Source organism: Nerophis lumbriciformis, linkage group LG02 (genome assembly GCF_033978685.3).
Source record: "Nerophis lumbriciformis linkage group LG02, RoL_Nlum_v2.1, whole genome shotgun sequence".
NCBI lineage: Eukaryota > Metazoa > Chordata > Actinopteri > Syngnathiformes > Syngnathidae > Nerophis > Nerophis lumbriciformis.
The window spans coordinates 64,225,001-64,240,000 of NC_084549.2; the positions used below are offsets into that span (position 1 = coordinate 64,225,001).

At 40.0% G+C, this 15,000-nt stretch overlaps 1 protein-coding gene and 1 long non-coding RNA gene across 3 annotated transcripts in view; one reads left to right on the forward strand and one right to left on the reverse strand.

The window, feature by feature from the left end:
• bean1 (brain expressed, associated with NEDD4, 1) overlaps positions 1-15,000 on the reverse strand; it is a 98,122-nt gene that overhangs the window by 38,848 nt on the left and 44,274 nt on the right. The gene's annotated exons all lie outside the window — the stretch shown is intronic.
• LOC133610372 (uncharacterized) overlaps positions 8,684-15,000 on the forward strand; it is a 50,729-nt gene continuing 44,412 nt past the window's right edge. Inside the window, exon 1 of the long non-coding RNA XR_009815859.1 lies at positions 8,684-8,751. This is a non-coding gene — a long non-coding RNA (uncharacterized lncRNA). The remainder of the gene's footprint in view (positions 8,752-15,000) is intronic.

Consider the following 15,000-nt stretch of genomic DNA (forward strand, 5'->3'; position numbering starts at 1 on the left):
CTGCCTGAATGCAGCTGACATAGGCTCCAGCGACCCCAGAAAGGGACAAGCGGTAGACAATGTATGGATGGGTGCATGTTTTGTTTGTAATTGTTTTTTAATCTTCATTATTTACTTCAAGTTACTACAGTATGTCTCTATATACATATTTATTCATTTATTTTTTATAAATTTTGGCCAAAGGGGGCGCATTTCAATTTCTTACACACACTTGCTATTACATATGTTGGCCAGAGGGGGAGCACTTCGAATTTTTACACACACTTGTTATTTCATATGTTGACCAGAGGGGGAGTACTTTTAAAAACGACACAGTCAATTTGAAAAATCCCTCCTTTTTGGGACCACCCTCATTTTGATTTATGTCATCACTTGTTCACACCTCCTCATATGGAAGGTACTTTTCCTTCTTGATACCTCAAGAAGGGTAGAAATACAAGAACACACACACACACACACACGGTATGTTAAATTAGGATGCACATTTAGAAGAGGATGATGTGGGTCACGGAACACAGGAGTGTGAATATGGGTCAGAACACATACCCCCACCTTCGTCATTTGGTAGGCAGATGATCACACCCTGCTGGCCCACATTGAGGCTCGCTTCTTTACGGTCACAACATTAGGTACACCACCTCCTGGAACACGATACAAAAGTACTCATGCACTATGTTTTCTTATTCAGTGTGCCGCACAGGACTGCCATCTACCTTGTTTTTAATGGTGTTGTTGTGTAGAATTGGCCGTGACGCATGTCAAGAGTCTTTGTTAGAAAAAGCTCGCATATTTCCCATGTTTTGACTCAAGCATTAATATTCAACGCTTTGTTCGGTGGTTCTTCTTCATTGAGAGACAACGTCAACAGAACAACATCAGCAAACGCGATACATACAAATATGCTACAAAAAAATGCCAGCAAAGAAGCAGTTAGTGAAGTAATACACTACAAATGGAGCAATAAAAATACCAATAGAAATAGCACTATTGATAATGAATATTAACAATAATTACCTCTATTATCAACAACACAATTGTTGCAAATGCAACAAAGGACACATGTAATGACAACTTGAATTACAAAAGAAAGCAGAACACTGGAGGGTAAGAAAGAGAAACAAACTGTATTAACCTTGTAGATTGTTATAGTAACAATAGGTTCAGCTTTGCCAGTGTGCCTTCTATCTGTCCAGCCACTCAGGAACATTTATTTTCGAATGACTTGGGATTCTCATTTGTAATGATTTTCAATTATTCAAGAAATAATCAAAAATCTAATGAAAAAAAATATATATATATATTTTTAATTTTTTTTTCAATCTATCCTGACCAGCCACTCAGACCAATCCTATTGTTGATGTAGATCAGTGTTTTTCAACCACTGTGCCGCGGCACACTAGTGTGCCGTGAGATACAGTCTGGTGTGCCGTGGGAGATTATCTAATTTATAATAATAATAATAATATATTTATTTGTAAAAAAACACTTTACATTGAGTAAACAACCTCAAAGTGCTACAGTGTATTAAAATAAAAAAAATAAAATAAAAAAAAAATAAAACAGCCAAATAGCTAAAACTAGTATGCATATATCTTAAAAAAGGCTTTTTTTTAAAAGAAGGGTTTTTAAGCCTTTTTTAAAAGCATCCACAGTCTGTGGTGCCCTCAGGTCATCAGGGAGAGCGCGCCACAGACTGGTTTAAAAATATGTTTTGCAAAGCAGTAATTATAGTCTGCAAATGATGTGTTGTTGTTGAGTGTCGGTGCTGTCTAGAGCTCGGCAGAATAACCGTGTAGTACTCTTCCATATCAGTAGGTGGCAGCAGGTAGCTAATTGCTTTGTAGATGTCGGGAACAGCGGGTGGCAGTGTGCAGGTAAAAAGGTATCTAATGCTTAAGGGGCGGCATAGCTCGGCTGGTAGAGCGGCCGTGCCAGCAACTTGAGGGTTGCAGGTTCGATTCCCGCTTCCGCCATCCTAGTCACTGCCGTTGTGTCCTTGGGCAAGACACTTTACCCACCTGCTCCCAGTGCCACCCACACTGGTTTAAATGTAACTTAGATATTGGGTTTCACTATGTAAAGCGCTTTATAAATATAATTCACTTCACTTCACTTCACTTAAACAAAAAATAAACAAAGTGAGTAGGTGCCCCTAAGAAAAGGCATTGAAGCTTAGGGAAGGCTATGCAGAACAAAACTAAAACTGAACTGGCTGCAAAGTAAACAAAAACAGAATGCTGGACGACAGCAAAGACTTACTGTGGAGCAAAGACGGCGTCCACAATGTACATCCGAACATGACAATCGACAATGTCCCCACGAAGTAGGATAAAAACATAGTAGATGCGGGAAATATCGCTCATAGGAAGACATGAAACTGCTACAGAAAAATACCAAAAAAAAAGAGAAAAATCCACCAAAATAGGAGTGCAAGACAAGAACTAAAACACTACACCCAGGAGAACAGCAAAAACCTCAAAATAAGTCAGAGGCTGATGTGACAGGTGGTGACAGTACACCTACTTTGAGACAAGAGCTATATTGATGCATGCTTGGTTATGCTTTAAAGTCATATCCAACAATTGCGACAACGACTTTTTACTGTCAACTGAGTTTCGTTTTTTAATGATTTCTGCTGGTGGTGTGCCTCCGCATTTTTTCAACGCAAAAAATGCGCCTTGGCTCAAAAAAGGTTGAAAAACACTGATGTAGATGATCTATATCTGCCGTACAGAACTACTTTAGAAAAGAGAATTGTGGGATACTTCTCTTGTTGCCTTATTTGTATTTGACTTTATTAAATGTTTGGGTATAATTTTATCAAACAAAACCAGTTTTATTTGAAGTAATAATAGAAATGTATCACAGCAGTGTATACATATGTATTTAATGTGGTTAATAATAGAATGGGCACCCAATGGTGTTAAAAAAAAGTATAGAATTTGAATCGTAAATCGTTTTGAATCAAAAATCGATTCTGAATCGAATCGTTACCGCCAAAAATCGAATCGAATCATGCCCGATGATCCACAGCCCTAGTGTTTACAGTAAAACTGTCATGTCGGTGTAATCATGTTTTGTTTTAGTCATGTTTTGTTTAGTTATTGGACTCTTTAGTTTCTGGCTTTTCACTCCCTGGTCTTGTTTCCATAGTTACCCATTAGTTTCACCTGTTTCACGTTTGGACTCATTGTGCACTCTTGTTTGTCACCATAGCAACCCATTAGTTTTCACCTGTCACGTCACGCACCTGTTTCACGTTTTGAGTCACGCACCTGTTTTCACTAATCATGTCGGTAGTATTTAAGTTCATTGTTTTCAGTTTGTCGTTCTGGTGACATCCCGCATTCTTACCCCTGTCACATTCTGTCTACCTCTGCGCACTTCATGCCATGTCCAAGTAAGTTTTTTCTATTAATGCCACAGTTAGTGTTTTTGTTTAATTGTTCACAGTTTTTTTTTGCCCACGTGCAAGTCTTTTTGTTTCGTTAGTCAAGTTTGTACATCCGCCTTGAGCGCGCTTTTTGTTCCTATGAGTGTTATTATTAAATATGTATTTACCTTCACGCCATGACCAGTCCAGCTTTACTTGCATCTCGGGAAAACAAACACACCATAGTCCACGTCTTGACAAAAACAATATATTCCCCAGTTCAAAATAGTGCTGAAGCAAACAAGGTAATTCATCGGTATTACCTCCGCCAGGCGCTTATGTTTGTCGGTTAGTTTGTTCGTTAGTTAGCAACGTAACTCAAAAAATTAAGGGCGGATTTTCATGCAATTTAGGACATGTTCGAAACGGGATTAGAGAACAAGTCATGACATTTTGGGGGTGATCCTGGTCATTTCTACTCCATTACCCTACTTTACGAGGCTCAACTTGTCGCTCTGTGTATGCTAGTCCACGCCTCCACCCACAGAGACGAAAATAGTGGATGACTTCAACATGAGGGTTTACTATGCTATAGATAGCTGAAAAAGCTATGAGAGGATTTGGCGTTTCAGAAAATACCCGAAATGCGATAAGGTACGAGTGATCCGATTTTGAGGGTTATCTGGATCACCGTCGAGATTCATGATTTTTACAAAGGATTCTTTACAATTAGGAGATCGGGTCTGGCTAATTTCTATGGTTGTCTGTTTAGGCTGAATTTTGTTCAGTTCGGCCATTGTGGAACAACATCCGAGAAGGACAAGCGGTAAAAAATGGATGGATGGATCACCTTGTTAAAACAAGGGTTACAATTAGGGATTGTTAAGATTTTATCGGTACAATACCCTTATCGACATTCCTTATCGATGCCGTTTTTTATCGGTACTATGTGTAATTTGTGGAAATGAAGATGAGGAAAAAATGCATTTTAATCAGCATTTATACTAGCACAAATTAAACCATAACCGTAAGGCGTTTTTTAAAGGCCTACTGAAATGCGATTTTCTTATTTAAACGGGGATAGCAGGTCCATTCTATGTGTCATACTTGATCATTTCCCGATATTGCCATATTTTTGCTGAAAGGATTTAGTAGAGAACATCGACGAGAAAGTTCGCAACTTTTGGTCGCTGATAAAAAAAGCCTTGCCTGTACCGGAAGTAGCAGACGAGTAGCGTGACGTCACAGGTTGTGGAGCTCCTCACATCTGCACATTGTTTACAATCATGGCCACCAGCAGCGAGAGCGATTCGGACCGAGAAAGCGACGATTTCCCCATTAATTTGAGCGAGGATGAAAGATTTGTGGATGAGGAAAGTGAGAGTAAAGGACTAGAGGGCAGTGGGAGTGATTCAGATAGGGAAGATGCTGTGAGAGGCGGGTGGGACCTGATATTCAGCTGGGAATGACTAAAACAGTAAATAAACACAAGACATATATATACTCTATTAGCCACAACACAACCAGGCTTATATTTAATATGCCACAAATTAATCCCGCATAACAAACACCTCCCCCCTCCCGTCCATATAACCCGCCAATACAACTCAAACACCTGCACGACACACTCAATCCCACAGCCCAAAGTACCATTCACCTCCCCAAAGTTCATACAGCACATATATTTCCCCAAAGTTACGTACGTGACATGCACATAGCGGCACGCACGTACGGACAAGCGATCAAATGTTTGGAAGCCGCAGCTGCATGCGTACTCACGGTACCGTGTCTGCGCATCCAACTCAAAGTCCTCCTGGTAAGAGTCTCTGTTGTCCCTGTTCTCCACAGGCCAATGGTAAAGCTTGACTTTCATCTTCTGGGAATGTAAACAATGAAACACCGGCTGTGTTACCCGGCACAACGGTCAGGGGGTGCATTCAACGGCGGGGGTGCGTTATCTGGCACAACACCTGCCGCAATACACCGCTTCCCACCTACAGCTTTCTTCTTTGCTGTCTCCATTGTTCATTGAACAAATTGCAAAAGATTCACCAACACAGATGTCCAGAATACTGTGGAATTTTGCGATGAAAACAGACGACTTAATAGCTGGCCACCATGCTGTCCCAAAATGTCCTCTACAATCCGTGACGTCACGCGCAGGCGTCATCATACCGAGACGTTTTCAGCAGGATATTTCGCGCAAAATTTAAAATTGCACTTTAGTAAGCTAACCCGGCCGTATTGGCATGTGTTGCAATGTTAAGATTTCATCATTGATATATAAACTATCAGACTGCATGGTCGGTAGTAGTGGCTTTCAGTAGGCCTTTAAACAAGTCAAATATGTGTGCTAGGATTAATAAACCTTTGAGGAGGTAATATTGTTGCGTTACAAACTTATGTGTGGTGTTGCTTCCTTATTTGTCGTTATTCCAAACTGATTTGAATGTGTAGCAGAGGCAGCTGAAGTGAACGTGACAGCGTGTTATAATTACGTCGGTCAGCTGGAACAAAACATACAGATAGCAGTATCGGTTTTCAAAGACCGACCTAATTAGGAACCAGTACCAAAAAACTTCCGGTACTCGGTATACATTCCTAATAACAAGAGGGAAAAATTCTTAATAAATTGGTAATTACTCCAGTCTTAGATTAGAAGATAAAGACTGTTTCTCTGTGATTGTTTCACATCAGCGTAAATCTCGCACTGGACAATCCGTAAATGCTGCTTCTCTTGTCGTGATTGGTCGGATAGGCTCCAATATCCCACAGAGCCAATCCAGATTGGTGGTACAGCTCTAAATCCGTCTGTGATTGGTCCGTTAAGAGGTTCATCGCCGCAGGAAATACCCAAGATATCTGTTGACGAGCACACGGGTTGAGTTGGGTAAACACTCGGCCGGTCCCTCCGAGGCCGCCCCGGCGGGAATGAGGGTGTGAGGTGTGATTGTATTTTTCATTAGCGAGTGGGCCGTCTGGTCTGGTTTGTGTCGCGCGAGAAGTCTCACCTGTTTCTCAGCAGTCACAACACCTGAAAAGTCAGGGGTGTCCAAACTTTTTGCCCTGGGGGCCACATAGGGCTAAAAAAATGTGGTCAAGGGCTAAAAGCCAACTGCATGAAAAATAACTATATATACTGTATACTGTGTATATATATGTATATATATGTATGTATGTATGTATGTATATATATGTATATATATATATATACATATATATATATATATATAATGTATGTATGTATATATATGTATGTATGTGTATATATTTATTTGTTTTATTTCTTTACACTACTTTCTTTATTTAGGTGTGTAAGACTAAAAATATAAACATTGCAAAAGTATAACGTCCATTGTGTATTTTACATAAATAATGTATATTTTAAATAAAGAAAACAGAATGTTTAGTGTTAATACCTTCATACAATAAACCCAAACACATAGAAATTAAACATTCACAGCAAAATTGCACAAATGTAGCTCAACAATATTAAACCTAAGGTGTATCTTTATCGCCCTCTACTGGTCAAATTCAGCGCTACATGTATTAAACGAGCTTTGATCACTGGAGATAAACAGCCAAAAAACAATACGACCACGAATCCGTTCATATTTTGTTGTCCAGTCGCTGTTAAAACTCCAAATTTCCCAATTTATTTAGATTTTTTTAGGGTGCCATCTTCTTCTACTGACACATGGAATTTGCTTTGATGTTGCCCCCTGCGGGGTGGCGGGAGTACTGCACACACTATATTAAATGGTTTCCTCTAGCCTAGTTAAGTGATGTTCGGCGGGCCAAATTAAAAGCTTTGGCGGGCCGGATGTGGCCCTCGGGCTGCCAGTTGAATAACCCTTGTTATATATAGTATTATATGACGCATTGTTAAAACTAGTGTTGCATAATAAATAGAGATGTCCGATAATATCGGACTGCTGATATTATCGGCCGATAAATGCTTTAAAATGTAATATCGCAAATTATCGGTATCGGTTTCAAAAAGTAAAAATGTATGACTTTTTAAAACACCGATGTGTACACGGACATAGGGAGAAGTACAGAGCTCTGGCTTTTCACTCACACAAGTGAATGCAAGCATACTTGGTCAATAGCCATACAGGTCACACTGAGGGTGGCCATATAAACAACTTTAACACTGTTACAAATATGCGCCACACTGTGTACCCACACCAAACCAGAATGACAAACACATTTCGGAAGAACATCCGCACCGTAACACAACATAAACACAACAGAACAAATACCCAGAACCCCTTGCAGCACTAACTCTTCCGGGACACTACAATATACACCCCCGCTACCCCGCCCATTTCAACCTCCTCGTGCTCTCTCAGGGAGAGCACGTCCCAAATTCCAAGCTGCTGTTTTGAGGCATGTTAGAGGCATTTTTTTTAAATTTATTTTGGAAAACCCTGTTACATTGTTTAAGGCATCACAACAAAATTAGGCATAATAATGTGTTAATTCCACGACTGTATATATCGGTATTGGTAATCAAGAGTTGGACAATATCGGAATATCGGCGAAAAAGCCATTATCGGACATCTCTAATAATAAATCATAAATTCATGTTGGTAATTTTTATAAACTGTTTAAAAACAAGACCACGTTTAGAAGAAAAAGAGAAACTGAAGAGCAACTTATTTTATAATTTTTTAACTATGCTATCGTATTGTCTAATTCACTTCGGGGTGAATTTTAATATAATTCGGGCATGACTAGTTTGATTCAAAGTTCTGTTTAGCAGATTTCCCAGAATGCAACGGTACACTTAAAATGACTAACACACACATTTGTGGGCTAATTCCCTTGTTTTTTCCCCACAACAATAAATATATTATCTGGCGTGTAAACGCTTTTCTATTTATTTTCATGTCATTACGTCAGGTGTCCACAGGTGGCAGTATAACGTTTGGTTACAAAAGCACAGGTGTGGGGCGTTAGGAATCAGGTATTAGGTGGGAAGGATCATGTGTTTGTTTTTTGTTTTTTCTACGCACTTAAACCTCTCGTGTGTTCCAGCAGCAGTCGTTTATTCCTCTTCCCGACATTTTGTGTTCTTAAATGGGACGTTCCCAACTTCACGTCGTCGTCTCGACAATACCGTTAACCAAATGTCTCGGGTGACTCCAGGAAGCCTGTCGCTTGGCCAGTAAAAACCTGTCTGATATTTTGACAAAAGGAAACAAGAACCTGGGTTCATTGACGGAAGGACACAAGTCAACATTTGGTGGACGTTATGGACACCTTTTGGAAAATTCTGGAAAGTCACAGCTTCACGTCCACCATCCATCCGTGTCTTCTAAAGCACGGTCAGTAAACGTATACGAGGCACCACTTCCAACAAGACTCCTCCGGTGAGTGCAAATATTCCATTATATCTAATAGACGCTTTGATTTTGATTTTGATTTTTATTAAGGATCCCCATAGCTGATTGCCACAACAACCCACTAGTCTTCCTGGGGTCCACAAACTCAATACAATTACAACTAAAAGCATATAATTATAACTAGCATACTTGCCAACCCTCCCGAATTTTCCGGGAGACTCCCGAAATTCAGCGCCTCTCCCGAAAACCTCCCGGGACAAATATTCTCCCGAAAATCTCCCGATTTTCAGCCGGAGCTGGAGGCCACGCCCCCTCCAGCTCCATGAGGACAGCCTTTTTTCACGACAGAACAGGGTGACAAGAACTAAATCATCCAGACTAGAGACAAATTGTATTATTATGTTTATCTTACCTAAAAATAAATATATTTATTAATTTAAAAAAAAAACAAATACATTTTTACTATATTTTGCTGAAAACATCAAAATTAATTGTATTTTTATTTGTATTTTTTCTGACTCCTTATTACATCCAGCCATAGAATTATGCATTAAAATAAACATATTTGAAATAATTAATTTAAAATTATCATAATAATTCATTTAAAATGACCATATTTAATTGTTAAAATAATTGCTTGTTTATCAACAACTTTAGCATTTTATTCATTACATTTTGAAGCTCTCAGAAGCCAAGTTATGTTATATTCCTTAATATTTATTTATGCAAGTTTGAAGTATCAATTATCTAAACACAGTTTTGTTTGCATATTTTCAGGATGTATGTGTGTATATGTATATATATATATATATATATATATATATATATATATATATATATATATATATGTATATATATATGTGTGTGTGTATTAAATACTTGACTTGGTGAATTCTAGCTGTCAATATACTCCTCCCCTCTTAACCACGCCCCCAACCACGCCCCGCCCCACTCCCGAACACGCCCCCCACCCTCCACCCCTCACCTCCCGAAATTGGAGGTCTCAAGGTTGGCAAGTATGAACTAGGGATGTCCGATAATATCGGACTGCCGATATTATTGGCGATAAATGCTTTAAAATGTAATATCGGAAATGATCGGTATCGGTTTCAAAATTATCAGTATCGGTTTCAAAAAGTAAAATGTTTGACTTTTTAAAACGCCGCTGTGTACACGGACGTAGGAAAAAGTACAGAGCGTCAATAAACCTTGAAGGCACTGCCTTGGCGTGCCAGCCCATTCACATATCTACGGCTTTTCCCACTCACAAGTGAATTCAAGCATACTTGGTCAACAGCCATACAGGTCACACTGAGGGTGGCCGTATAAACAACTTCAACACTGTTACAAATATGCGCCACACTGTTGAACCCACACCAAACAAGAATGACAAACACATTTCGGGAGAACATCCGCACCGTAACACAACAGAACAAATACCCAGAACCCCTTGCAGCACTAACTCTACCACCAAACCCCGCCCCCCCACCTCAACCTCCTCATGCTCTCTCAGGGAGAGCATGTACCAAATTCCAAGTTGCTGTTTTGAGGCATGTTTAAAAAACAAAACAAAATGCACTTTGTGACTTCAATAATAAATATGGCAGTGCCATGTTGGCATTTTTTTTTCCATAACTTGAGTTGATTTATTTTGGAAAATTTGTCCCACGGACCGGGGGGTTTATGGTAGTTTTTTAAAATTTTAAAATTGTATTTTTTTTGTCATAAAGAAATACAATCATGTGTGCTTACGGACTGTATCCCTGCAGACTGTATTGATCTATATTGATATATAATGTATATATTGTGTTTTTTTATGTTGATTTAATAAAAAAATAAAAATTATTATTATTTTTTTTTTTTAATTTCTTGTGCGGACCGATTGGTTGGGGGACCACTGGTTTAATGCATCCAGCGGGGCATCACGACAAAATTAGGCATAATAATGTGTTAATTCCACGACTGTATATATCGGTATCGGTTGATATCGGTATCGGTAATTAAGAGTTGGACAATATCGGACATCTCTAATTATAACTACACAATACAGAAACAAATAAAAGCATCAACAAGCAAACATTTTACAGTCACAGAATATTAATTACCATGTAAATATAACTACACAATACAAAACCAAACAAAAATCATCCACAAGCAAAATAATTTACAGACTCCGATAAAATATTACTTTCCTATTTAAAAAACCTGTTTTCTTTCAATGCCGGCTTTGGATCACCTTGGATGCGCTTGCGTGAAACGCGGCTAATCAATTTTGTGGTTGTCCGTCACTTTTTCATACTTTAAGTGTTTGTGGAACATTAGAATCGCTGTGGCACCGTTTGTGTGGAGGGGGGCGTGGTCCGCGGGCCTGCCGCGGAGCGGGGTGTGTAAGGCATACTTGCCAACCCTCCCGATTTTCCCGGGAGACTCCAGAATTTCAGTGCCCCCCCCGAAAATCTCACAGGGAAACCATTCTCCCGAATTTCTCCAGATCTTCACCATCAATATTGGGGGCCATGCCTTAAAGACACTGCCTTTAGCTTCCTCTCTCACCTGAAACTTTCATCCCTTAATAGCCGCATGCTGTCCAGGCGTCCGCTTTTCCTCCATTTAAACGGCGTACCAGCCCAGTCACATGATAATGTAGCATCGGACGGGTTTAACAATGATCTTTACTCGAAGATGTCAAGAAATGCTGACGCGTTGTACGATCTTTTAACTGGTTTAATGGAACACAATGCATACTTGGTTAACAGCCATACAGGTCACACTGAGGGTGGCCGTATAAACAACTTTAACAGTGTTACAAATATGCGCCACACTGTGAACCCACACCAAACAAGAATGACAAACACATTTCGGGAGAACATCTGCACTGCAACACAACATAAACACAACAGAACAAATACCCAGAATCCCTTGCAGCACTAACTCTTCCGGGATACTACAATAACATCTGCGGCTTTTGGAGCTCAGTGCACAACTGCACACACAACAAGAAGGAGACGAAGCAGAAGAACGAAGAAGAGACATGGCGACGACGAGTAAGAAGAAGAAATACGCTTGCAAGTTCCAAAATGATTGGAAAAAAATAATTTCATTTCATCCAGAAAAGCTCGAAGGGGAAGGGATATGCTGCCTGCACCTCAACCCCACCCCGCCCCCGCAACCACGCCCCCAACCCCCCCATCTCCCGAATTCGGAGGTCTCAAGGTTGGCAAATATGGCATAAGGACCGGCCTCGAAGCACAGCTGGCAGGTGATTGGATTACCCAGCTGGGGCTGATCATACAATCACCTGCCATGTTTATTAGCAGCAGCCGGACCGAGACACAGCTGTTGGGAGTTGGAGCGAGCGGACACACAGGCTCGCAAAACCAAAACAGACTGAAAAGTCGCCGAGCAGAGTGATGACGTGGTGTGCTCACACGGACTAAAAGTTGCAGAGCAGAGTGCTGACCTGGTGTGTAACCAAAATAAAGCAGGGTCCAAACCAGACTCCCGGGCTTCCAAGAAGGTCTATTACGGTCAGGAGAACCCACAGGAGGGCAACCTCCACAGTTTGGTTTTACAAACCCTGTTTCCATATGAGTTGGGAAATTGTGTTAGATGTAAATATAAACAGAATACAATGATTTGCAAATCCTTTTCAACCCATATTCAATTGAATGCACTACAAAGACAAGATATTTGATGTTCAAATTCATAAACTTTATTTTTTTTTTGCAAATAATAATTAACTTAGAATTTCATGGCTGCAACATGTGCCAAAGTAGTTAGGAAAGGGCATGTTCACTGTGTTACATCACCTTTTGTTTTAACAACACTCAATAAACTATTGGGAACTGAGGAAACTAATTGTTGAAGCTTTGAAAGTGGAATTCTTTCCCATTCTTGTTTTATGTAGAGCTTCAGTCGTTCAAGAGTCCGGGATCTCCGCTGTCGTATTTTACGCTTCATAATGCGCCACACATTTTCGATGGGAGACAGGTCTGGACTGCAGGCGGGACCAGGAAAGTACCCGCACTCTTTTTTTTACGAAGCCACGCTGTTGTAACACGTGCTGAATGTGGCTTGGCGTTGTCTTGCTGAAATAAGCAGGGGCGTCCATGAAAAAGATGGCGCTTAGATGGCAGCATATGTTGTTCCAAAACCTGTATGTACCTTTCAGCATTAATGGTGCCTTCACAGATGTGTAAGTTACCCATGCCTTGGGCACTAATGCACCCCCATACCATCACAGATGCTGGCTTTTGAACTTTGCGTCGATAACAGTCTGGATGGTTCGCTTCCCCTTTGGTCCGGATGACACGATGTCGAATATTTCCAAAAACAATTTGAAATGTGGACTCGTCAGACCACAGAACACTTTTCCACTTTGCATGAGCCCATCTTAGATGATCTCGGGCCCATAAAAGCCGGCGGCGTTTCTGGATGTTGTTGATAAATGGCTTTCGCCTTGCATAGTAGACCTTTAACTTGCACTTACAGATGTAGCAACAAACTCGTGACAGTGGTTTTCTGAAGTGTTCCTGAGCCCATGTGGTGATATCCTTTAGAGATTGATGTCGGTTTTTGATACAGTGCCGTCTGAGAGATCGAAGGTCACGGTCATTCAATGTTGGTTTCCGGCCATGCCGCTTACGTGGAGTGATTTCTCCAGATTCTCTGAACCTTTTGATGATATTATGGACCGTAGATGTTGAAATCCCTAAATTTCTTGCAATTGCACTTTGAGAAACGTTGTTCTTAAACTGTTTGACTATTTGCTCACGCAGTTGTGGACAAAGGAGTGTACCTCGCCCCATGCTTTCTTGTGAAAGACTGAGCATTTTTTGGGAAGCTGTTTTTATACCCAATCATGGCACCCACCTGTTCCCAATTAGCCTGCACACCTGTGGGATGTTCCAAATAAGTGTTTGATAAGCATTCCTCAACTTTATCAGTATTTATTGCCACCTTTCCCAACTTCTTTGTCACGTGTTGCTGGCATCAAATTCTAAAGTTAATGATTATTTATCAGTTTGAACATCAAATATGTTGTCTTTGTAGCATATTCAACTGAATATGGGTTGAAAAGGATTTGCAAATCATTGTATTCCGTTTATATTTACATCTAACACAATTTCCCAACTCATGGAAACGGGGTTTGTAAATGAATCGATACCCGGTCGTACCGACAAAATTCGGTCGATGCTAGAAAAAGTACCCAATTCCTACCCATCCCTAACATACTTCGTACGCTTTTATTTTGTGAAACAACAGCACTGATTGACTTGACAAATAGTCAAGTCAATCATTGTCAAAAAAGTCCTGAAGAAGACCAGAAGAAGACCACACATTCAACACAAGTCTGTTATTCCCTGCGAGGTGGTGCTCGTCGTCCATCGTTCGCGCTTTCTCAGAAGCGCCGAGTGGGCGATAACGAGCGTCCAGGAAAGGGCGTATGGAGGAGATGATCAAATAGAGGAGGGTAAGAGGCCACGTTTAATCGTGTTAACGCCGCCGAGCAGCATCTGTCTCTACTCCACACGCAAACAAACATGGCGCTAATAACCCCGTGGAAATACAGCTGCTGTGGACGGCAGACGTGCCGTATAGACCTCGGGACTAGAAATAGGACATAAAAGGGAGTGTGCGTCAACAGCGGAGTCGAGAACATTTATCTTTTTACTCGTCCTCCCTCCTCCTCCTGTCGTTCCAAGTCACCTCCATCAATTAGTCTCCCTGCTCGCCCCTCCACTGGGCAGCTGTTTTCCCACGATAGCCTTTTAGCACGCTAACTAGCTGGAGACAGACAGGTGGCCATAGAAACTACTGGAAGTAAACTTTAACTTTCTGTCCAAACTTTTTGACTTGTAAAGTAACTGTATGTATGTATATATGTATATACAGTATATATGTGTATATATGTGTGTGCGTGTGTATATGTATGTATGTATGTGTATATATATATATATATATATATATATATATATATGAATTTTTTTTACACCAAATGTTTACATACTACATTTTTTAACAGATTTTTTTAACACTGATTTTTTATATTTAATTTTTATACACTGAATGTTTTTTTACACTGAATTTTTATATACTGAATTGTTATACACATAATTTTTTATACACTGAATTTTAAAACACTGATTTTTTTTCAATAAAATTGTCAGCATAATTTGATGTCAACACTTCAGTTTACAAAATTTAAGTGCAAAAAAAATCAGTTACAATTTCAGTATCAATAAAAAGCTTTCATAATAAACACTGATTTTTTAT